This window comes from Rhipicephalus microplus, unplaced genomic scaffold, assembly GCF_043290135.1.
Source record: "Rhipicephalus microplus isolate Deutch F79 unplaced genomic scaffold, USDA_Rmic scaffold_698, whole genome shotgun sequence".
Lineage (NCBI taxonomy): Eukaryota > Metazoa > Arthropoda > Arachnida > Ixodida > Ixodidae > Rhipicephalus > Rhipicephalus microplus.
Genome location: NW_027465254.1, coordinates 1 through 10000, shown reverse-complemented (window position 1 = coordinate 10000; position 10000 = coordinate 1). Strand labels below are relative to the sequence as shown.

Genomic DNA, 10000 nt, shown 5'->3' with positions numbered 1-10000 from the left:
GGCTGGCAATCGGCTTCCCCGCTGCACGCGTGCGGCGCACAACCGGTGTGACGTGGAAGTGACGGGACACGTTCGTAAACCCATCGCGAACCGAGTACGACGCCCTACCAAGTGCGCCCGCAACCCTGTACAGGGTCACATCTTCACAAGGCTGGCAAGCGGCATTCCGCTGCGCGCGTGCGTCGTCCGAGCAGTTGCGTGATAAACGACCGTGTCGAAAGCCCAAACACCGCCGAGGCCAGTCGCCGCCGCCGCAAGGGCAGCCACGCAGCCTGGCGAGAGGCATCGTCTCGTGTAGCGTCGCCCCCGCCCCAACTGGAGTGGCCCAGTTTTTTGAACGGGACGGGAACTGCGAAGCACTTAGACCGACGGCGGACTACGACGAGAACGCCTTAAGCTTCGCCAACGTTTCGCCAACTCGTGCGGGAGACTTTTTCCGCTTCGCGGCAAGTCGTCGCGCCGTGCTCTCCGCATCAACCGCGTACGCAGCGAACCGCAAACGTCGGGCGCAGCCTCCTCACCTCCCTGCGCTTTGCGCGCGAACGTTCCCTGTTCGCGCGGCAAAGCCTGGAGGAGGCACGGCCCCGCAGCGTGTTCGAGCGCCCGGTCTACGGGACACCCTGCTTACTTCGAGGGCAACAAGCGCAACGCAAGGCTGCGATCTCGCGCACTTTGCGCACGGCTGGAGAAGCTTTGCTGGCCGGCTTTCGCTCCTCGTGTTTACCGTGCGTTAAAGTTGCGCGTCCGTGGCTCTCGCAGCTCTTGCGCGCCCGGTCGCAGAGAGGAGTACGCAACCTCGACCGCACTTTCCCTGCAGGCTTCCTTCCGACTCGAAGTCCTGCGGCGGTCTCAACGAGGTGCCACATCCTCAATGCAGTCGGTCGCCCCCGTTTCGGTTGGGCTCTGGCACGACGGTCGCCACCGTCTCGCCCTTGAGTGGCCGCTGTTGGCGCTCGCTGTGAGGTGTTCAGCGTGCTGTCCGTGTTGCCGACGCGGTCAAAACGAGTCGACGGCTCACGTTCCCTTGTGCGCCGAAGGCTCTCTTGATATGTGATCCGACCCTCAGACAGACGAAGCCAAGGGAAGACCCAAGGCCGCAATGTGCGTTCAAAGAATCAGTGCTCAGTGTGTCCTGCAATTCACACCAAGTCTCGCAGCTGGCTGCGTTCTTCATCGACCCGAGAACCGAGTGATCCACCGCTTAGAGTCGTGAAAAAGTGTTTGTTCAATTCCGTACAGTCAAAACCAAACGTTTCTGGCACTCGGCCAAACAGTGGCCAAGAAGGGCGCTTTTCAGCGCACGCTTGGACTCCAAAACTCTGCCGCGCCTTTTTCGGCTGCCGCAAATCGAGCAAACGGTGTGTTTCGGACGGCGTTTCGCTTTCGCTACTTGCGAGTGCTTTCGTGGTCCACCCCTCTATAAATACTCGGGAGGCGTCGAAGCCGGTTCTCCAAGCCGGACCCGTAGGTATCGTTGTGTGCTCGCTCTCATTGGCCCGCCTAACCAGAAAATGCCTGCGGTACACCCATTTGGATAAGAGTGCACGCAGATGCGGGCCTCGACGGCTACACATTTCCTCGGGCGGCCGCCTCCCGGCCTCCGTGGAGCGCGGGATGCACGGTCCCATCGACAAGCCTCTCCCGTTTTTACCGTGGCGTCGCGGTTCACCACGGCAGGCGGGTCGGTCTCCTCCGCATAAAAAGGGGGACCCCCGCTTTTTGTTCCACGAAATCGCACAAGCTTTTTTCGCATCCACGGTTTGCCACCGCACACCAAAATGCCGATCCGGCTGCCTACTTTAGCCAACAGGTGGAGCCAGGCGCGCCGTACTTGCGCGGCACTTCCCACGTCCACCGAAGTCGGTGCCAAGGACCACTTTCGGCGCCGGAGCCGCGTACGAGCCTACTCGAGGCGGAAGAACGAAGCCAGCAAGGGCCTGGCCGCAAGTGCGTTCAATTGTCGGGACGTCCAAGTCCCTCGTTCTTCCGTGCTTCCTCTTTCGGCAAGTCGTTGCGGCACCTTCCCAAAGCGCGCAGACCCGCTAATCGCGACGAGCGCGACGTGGCCGTGCCGCCTTTCCCTCGGCAGCAAGCAAAACGCCTGGCAACGTCGACGCTCCCCTAACCGCGATCTCGCACCGTGTTTCGTGTGGCGAATTCAAAAGCCGGCCGGCGCTGCTGCAACCATTACGGTCGGTACGCATACGCCGCGGAGGGCGGGACGGTCATCGGAGCGTGCGGTTCCTCCATCGAGTACTGCGCACCTCGGCCGTCGCATCGCCGTGCCATGACCGGCCGCGCGTCAACGCGAACCGGTGCCAGCGAGATCCCTCGCCTGCAAGAACCGACCGGCAGCCTCCGTCACCCGAGGACGCGGAGGCGCTTGCCGCGGACGGCGGGACGGTATGCACTGGTGCACAGCGGACCCGTCACATCGCCAGTTCCTTGACCGACCGCCGACGCTTGTGCCGTTCCTCTCGTACTTGGCAGTCGCCGCGCGATTGTCGGGTCTCGTTCTTGCACGCTCGAACGGTCGGGAGGGCACTCGGCTGGCGTTTCGGGAACGCGCAGCCTCGCCTTCTACCGACGTAACCACGACTCGCCGTTCGCGCTCCGCCGCTCCTGTTTACAGTACTAGGCGGTCCCGCAGCGGTCGGGTCGCGCATTTCGAGCGCTTCGAGCCACGGTGCAGTGGCGGGTCGAAAGCCGACCTATGAGTGCGTTGCGCCGTTTGTACCCGCGTCCGCCACCTGGCCGACCGTCCAAGGTCGCGGTGTTGGCGTCCGCTGGGCGCAACAATTTGTCACGGGGTGCCGCTCCACATTCAGGCAGCCCCGTGGGGAAAAGCCGACCCCGCGTCCAAACGGGGTCAGCGGCAGAAAGTGTCGGGCGCAGACGCAGCTGAGGCGCTCACCCTTCACAATCCGTTAATGATCCTTCCGCAGGTTCACCTACGGAAACCTTGTTACGACTTTTACTTCCTCTAAATGATCAAGTTTGGTCATCTTTCCAACAGACCGGCGCAACCGAAAGGCCGCGCCGGACATCGGTCCGAAGACCTCACTAAATCATTCAATCGGTAGTAGCGACGGGCGGTGTGTACAAAGGGCAGGGACGTAATCAACGCGAGCTTATGACTCGCGCTTACTGGGAATTCCTCGTTCAAGGGGAACAATTGCAAGCCCCTATCCCAATCACGAAAGAAGTTCCACGGGTTACCCAGTCTTTTCAGACAGGGATAAAGACACGCTGCTTCCTTCAGTGTAGCGCGCGTGCGGCCCCGGACATCTAAGGGCATCACAGACCTGTTATTGCTCTGTTTCGTGCGGCTAGGAGCCGCTTGTCCCTCTAAGAAGGTTGTAAGGTGCTGGGAACCCCGCACCTATTTAATAGGCTAGAGTCTCGTTCGTTATCGGAATTAACCAGACAAATCGCTCCACCAACTAAGAACGGCCATGCACCACCATCCACCGAATCAAGAAAGAGCTCTCAATCTGTCAATCCTCCCAGTGTCCGGGCCGGGTAAGTTTTCCCGTGTTGAGTCAAATTAAGCCGCAGGCTCCACTCCTGGTGGTGCCCTTCCGTCAATTCCTTTAAGTTTCAGCTTTGCAACCATACTTCCCCCGGAACCCAAATACTTTGGTTTCCCGGAAGCTGCCCGCCGAGTCATTTGAGTAACTCAGGCGGATCGCTGGTTGGCATCGTTTATGGTCAGAACTAGGGCGGTATCTGATCGCCTTCGAACCTCTGACTTTCGTTCTTGATCAATGAAAACATTCTTGGCAAATGCTTTCGCAGTAGTTCGTCTTGCGACGGTCCAAGAATTTCACCTCTAGCGCCGCAATACGAATGCCCCCGTCCGTCCCTCTTAATCATTACCTCGTATTCCAAAAACCAACAGAACAGAAACGAGGTCTTGTTCTATTATTCCATGCAAGTTTATTCAGGCGACTCGCCTGCGTTGAGCACTCTAATTTTTTCAAAGTAAAAGCACCGGCCATCTCGAGGCACACAATGAAGTGCACCAAGAAAGAACCGGCATGATGTTCAGTCCGAGCCGTCGCATCGGGTAGATGCACTACTCGTCTGGAACTGAGATCCAACTACGAGCTTTTTAACCGCAGCAGCTTTAGTATACGCTATTGGAGCTGGAATTACCGCGGCTGCTGGCACCAGACTTGCCCTCCAATTGATCCTCGTTAAAGGATTTAGAGTGTACTCATTTCAATTACGGGGCCTCAAAAGAGTCCCGTATTGTTATTTTTCGTCACTACCTCCCCGTGCCGGGAGTGGGTAATTTGCGCGCCTGCTGCCTTCCTTGGATGTGGTAGCCGTTTCTCAGGCTCCCTCTCCGGAATCGAACCCTGATTCTCCGTTACCCGTAACAACCATGGTAAGCAAGTAACCTACCATCGAAAGTTGATAAGGCAGACACTTGAAAGAAACGTCGCCGGCTCGTGGCCATGCGATCAGCACAAAGTTATCCAGAGTCACCACACAATACGGGCCGAAACCCGATCGATCTTGGTCTAATAAAAGCACCCGTTACCCAAAGGGCTCCAGGCTCACTGCATGTATTAGCTCTAGAATTGCCACAGTTATCCAAGTAGGAAGAAACGATCTAAGGAACCATAACTGATTTAATGAGCCATTCGCGGTTTCGCCTTATTTCGGCATGTACTTAGACATGCATGGCTTAATCTTTGAGACAAGCATATGATTACTGGCAGGATCAACCAGGTAATCGTTCGACTGCGCGTCCGTCCTCGCCTTCGGCGGGCCGGACGCAGTCTGTGTGCGGCGGAGGCCACCTTCAGGCGCCCCAACACGCTTATTTTGCACTCCGAGATGACGGCGTTCGAGCTCGCTACGGCACAACCTTCCCGAAAGACGAGTGGGAGCCGTGCGGCAAGAAGCACGTTCATGCTCGCTCTTTTTCGTTGCATCGACTCGGTCGCGCCGTGCGGGTTGCCCAAGCCCGCTGCACTGTCGGTGGACCGGCCGGAACTAGCAACGGAGCCGAGACTGCAAAGCCGCCAGACGACGGGTCACGCCCGCGTCTTCGGCGCTTTCGCATCTGAATCGCCCGAGGACGACACGGAACACACCTCGATATCGTGGTAAAACGGCACCGTCCGACAACCAGCCCCTAACGCATCAAGCGGATGAGGCTGCAGACGACTGCCGTGGATTCCCCTGGAGCAGACCCGAGGACACGCTTGACGAGGCCGAAGCCCGCCGCATATCAGACACCCGGTCGCTTTCGCGTACGCCGCTCACGAGAACCCCCACATAATAGCAGCGATAAGTACCCAGACCTCCTTGGGCACTAATACGAGCGTACTCGAGAAAATTTCACCGCGGGTGTGCCCCGAAACGTGTGGCACGTTGAGCGTGCCACAAGTCTACGTCGCTCTCAAACCCGCCGAGGTCGTAGAATTTGCGACCCTACTCACGAAATTCCCACCGAGGATACGGCCGCAAACGTACCGCACCTTGGGTAGGCCACGAGTTTGTGCAACACTACGCTGACGGCACAGCACCGAGGTCGTGCGCGCACGCACGGGAAAATTCCGCCGCGGTTTCTGCCGAAAACGTGAGGCACCACGACTCTCCGCAAGTTCGCGTCGACTGCGAAAGACCGAAGTCGTGAACGACGTGTCCGCTACTCGCCGCCGACACGCTGGACACCAAACGTACAACGACTCGACGGCGTCGTAGAGGCCCACGACGCGGTTTTCCTTAACGACGTCTCGGCGTGGCACCGACAGGTTAGAACGGCCGACCAACGTTCCCTGTCCGCCGTTCGGCTCAGTCGAAGGGCTCGGCGACTTCGGCAACGCTGCGAAGCCGCACGGTGACGCACGCCATGTCCCCATTTTTTTTTTTTTTTTCTTTCTGCGTCTGCCGGGGTGCCCCTATAATAGCAGCGATAAGCACCCAGACCGCCGTGGGTCGCTCGCCCCGGCTGACGTGGTTTTTCGTACTCCTGCGGCGGTCGCCGTCAAGCACGTCCAAATACGCTACTTTCGTGGGGCGCATTCACGCTCTTTCGCTTCGCCGGAGTGCCAGCACTCACTCTGCCAAAAACGGCGAACATCCGAGCGGCGGTTCCCACTTTTGCGTCGGCGTCGCAAACCCCGCCCCGGCAGACGAGGTTTGCCGTACTCGTGCGACGGTGGCCGGCGGGCACGTCGAAAGACGCCGATATCGTGCGCGAATTGGCGCACCTTGGCTTCACCGGAGTGCCGCCACTGACTCCTCCAAAAACGGCGAAGATCCGAGCGGCGCTTCCCACTTTCGCATCGGCGTCCCGAACTCCGCCCCGGCTGACGCGGTTTACCGTACTCGTGCGACGGTCGCCGGCGAGCACGTGGAAAGACGCCGATATCGTGCCCGAATCGGCTCCGTTCGGCTTCGCCGGAGTGCCAGCACTGGCTCGGCGAAAGACGACGAACATCCGAGCGACGGTTCTCACTATTGCGTACGCGTCGCAAACCCCGCCCCGGCAGACGCACTTTGCCGTACTCGTGCGACGGTCGCCGGCGAGCACGTAGAAAGACGCCGATATCGTGCCGGAATCGGCCCCGTTTGGCTTCGCCGGAGTGCCAGCACTCACTCGGCCACAAACGGCGAACATCCGAGCGGCGGTTCCCACTTAGCCGTCGGCGTCCCGAACTCCGCCCCGGCAGACGCGGTTGCCGAGCTCGTGCGACTAGCGACCGCGAAGCCGTCTCGCGACGCCGCTTTCGTGCGCGGCTCCCACTGCGACCTGGGTCACCCGAGGTCGACGAGCAAGAAAGAATGTCGAAAAAAAATTTTTTTTTTTTTTGCGTCTGCCGGGGTGCCCCTATAATAGCAGCGATAAGCACCCAGACCGCCATGGGTCGCTCGCCCCGGCTGACGTGGTTTTTCGTTTTCCTGCGGTGGTCGTCGTCAAGCACGTCCAAACACGCCACTTTCGTGGGCGCATTCGCGCTCTTTCGCTTCGCCGGAGTGCCAGCACTCACTCTGCCAAAAACGGCGAACATCCTAGTGGCGGTTCCCACTTTTGCGTCGGCGTCGCCAACCCCGCCCCGGCATACGCGGTTTGCCGTACTCGTGCGGCGGTGGCCGGCGGGCACGTCGAAAGACACCGATATCGTGCGCGAGTCGATGCTTCTTGGTCTCGCAGGAGGGCCGCCACTCACTCCTGCAAAAACGGCGAAGATCCGAGCGGCGCTTCCCACTTTTTCGTCGGCATCGCAAACCTCGCCCCGGCAGACGCGCTTTGCCGTACTCGTGCGACGGTCGCCGGCGAGCACGTCGAAATACGCCGATATCGTGCCCGAATCGGCCCCGTTTCGCTTCGCCGGAGTGCCAGCACTCACTCGGCCAAAAACGGCGAACATCCGAGCAGCGGTACCCACTTAGCCGTCGGCATCCCGAACTCCGCGCCGGCTGACGCGGTTGCCGAGCTCGTGCGACTAGCGACCGCGAACGCGTCTCGCGACGCCGCTTTCGTGCGCGGCTCCCATTGCGACCTGGGTTACCCGAGCTCGACCAGCAAAAAAGAAGGTCGAAAAAAAATTTTTTTTTTCTGCGTCTGCCGGGGTGCCCCTATAATAGCAGCGATAAGCACCCAGACCGCCGTGGGTCGCTCGCCCCGGCTGACGTGGTTTTTCGTACTCCTGCAGCGGTCGCCGTCAAGCACGTCCAAATACGCCACTTTCGTGGGCGCTTTCGCGCTCTTTCGCGTCGCCGGTGTGCCAGCACTCACTCTGCCAAAAACGGCGAACATCCTAGTGGCGGTTCCCACTTTTGCGTCGGCGTCGCCAACCCCGCCCCGGCATACGCGGTTTGCCGTACTCGTGCGGCGGTGGCCGGCGGGCACGTCGAAAGACACCGATATCGTGCGCGAGTCGATGCTTCTTGGTCTCGCAGGAGGGCCGCCACTCACTCCTGCAAAAACGGCGAAGATCCGAGCGGCGCTTCCCACTTTTTCGTCGGCATCGCAAACCTCGCCCCGGCAGACGCGCTTTGCCGTACTCGTGCGACGGTCGCCGGCGAGCACGTCGAAATACGCCGATATCGTGCCCGAATCGGCCCCGTTTCGCTTCGCCGGAGTGCCAGCACTCACTCGGCCAAAAACGGCGAACATCCGAGCAGCGGTACCCACTTAGCCGTCGGCATCCCGAACTCCGCGCCGGCTGACGCGGTTGCCGAGCTCGTGCGACTAGCGACCGCGAACGCGTCTCGCGACGCCGCTTTCGTGCGCGGCTCCCATTGCGACCTGGGTTACCCGAGCTCGACCAGCAAAAAAGAAGGTCGAAAAAAAATTTTTTTTTCTGCGTCTGCCGGGGTGCCCCTATAATAGCAGCGATAAGCACCCAGACCGCCGTGGGTCGCTCGCCCCGGCTGACGTGGTTTTTCGTACTCCTGCAGCGGTCGCCGTCAAGCACGTCCAAATACGCCACTTTCGTGGGCGCTTTCGCGCTCTTTCGCGTCGCCGGTGTGCCAGCACTCACTCTGCCAAAAACGGCCAACATCCGAGCGGCGGTTCCCACTTTTGCGTCGGCGTCGTAAACCCCGCCCCGGCAGACGCGGTTTGCCCTACTCGTTCGACGGTCGCCGGCGAGCGCGTCGAAAGACGCCGATATCGTGCGCTAATTGGCGCTCCTTGGCTTCTCCGGAGTGCCGCCACTCACTCCTCCAAAAACGGCGAAGATCCGAGCGGCGTTCTCCACTTTCGCATCGGCGTCCCGAACTCCGCCCGGGCTGACGCGGTTTACCGTACTCGTGCGACGGTCGCCGCCGGGCACGTCGAAAGACGCCGATATCGTGCCGTAATCGGCCCCGTTTGGCTTCGCCCGAGTGCCAGCACTCACTCGGCCAAAAACGGCGAACATCCGAGCAGCGTTTCCCACTTTCGCATCGGCGTCCCGAAGCCCGCCCCGGCAGACGCGGTTTGCCCTACTCGAGCGACGGTCGCCGGCGATCACGTCGAAAGGCGCCGAATTCGTGCACGAATCGATGCTTCTTGGTCTCGCAGGAGGGCCGCCACTCACTCCTGCAAAAACGGCGAAGATCCGAGTTGCGCTTCCCACTTTTTCGTCGGCGTCCCGAACTACGCCCCGGCTGACGCGGTTTACCGTACTCGTGCGACGGTCGCCGGCGGGCACTTCAAAATACGCCGATTTCGTGGGCGCATTCACGCTGTTTCGCTTCCCCGGAGTGCCAACACTCACTCTGCCGAAAGCGGCGATCATCCGAGCGGCGGTTCCCACTTTTGCGTCGGCTTCGCAAACGGCGCCCCGGCAGACGCGCTCGTGCGACGTACTCGTGCGACGGTCGCCGGCGAGCACGTCGAAAGACGCCGATATCGTGCTCGAATCGACCCCGTTTCGCTTCGCCGGAGTGCTGCCAGTCACGGCGCAGAGAACGGCGAACAAGTGTTTTTTTTTTTTTTTCCTAGAATTTGTGTTATAGAAGGCACATTTGATATCGGACGATAATTTTCAACTTTATCACGCGCACCGATTTTCGTGTAGAGGTTTGCAAGTTTATGGGAATTTCTCCACTTGGAATAATGCGATTTAGTAGTACTACGAGAACTTCATGGATGTACTCAAGGGTACGGGGCAAGTCAGTTACGTCAACACCTGCAGATTTTTTACACTTCAAACTGAAAATTGTTGGTTGTGAGTCCTCGTGTGATATTAAAGGCCGATTCGCTAACACATAGAACAAAGAAAGAAAGGAAGAAAAAACGCCCGCGCTCGCTCAAGAAACCTGGGTTCGCAACAAGTGGCAACAACAAGCAACCGAGCGAGTGCGCCAAAACCCGTGGCGGCCGAACAAACGCGAAGTCCCAACCGCGTCAGCCGGGGCGGCACGGGACAGGAAAAATCACTTCAGCCGGGGCGGCGGGGCACCGAATAAACCTCGTCACCTCGTCGCAGGATAAAAGAGGAAACAAAAAGTCTAAACAGCGTCTGCTGGAGCGAATGCGTAATAAAAC

General features: G+C 59.6%; 2 non-coding genes across 2 annotated transcripts; both read right to left on the bottom strand.

The window, feature by feature from the left end:
* Window positions 1-1056: 1056 nt before the first annotated feature.
* On the bottom strand, window positions 1057-1209 carry LOC142795489 (5.8S ribosomal RNA). The gene has a single exon (XR_012893068.1). It is a non-coding gene; the product is annotated as a 5.8S ribosomal RNA (ribosomal RNA).
* Window positions 1210-2928: 1719 nt separating this feature from the next.
* On the bottom strand, window positions 2929-4743 carry LOC142795493 (small subunit ribosomal RNA). The gene has a single exon (XR_012893071.1). It is a non-coding gene; the product is annotated as a small subunit ribosomal RNA (ribosomal RNA).
* Between the last annotated feature and the right edge of the window lie 5257 nt (window positions 4744-10000).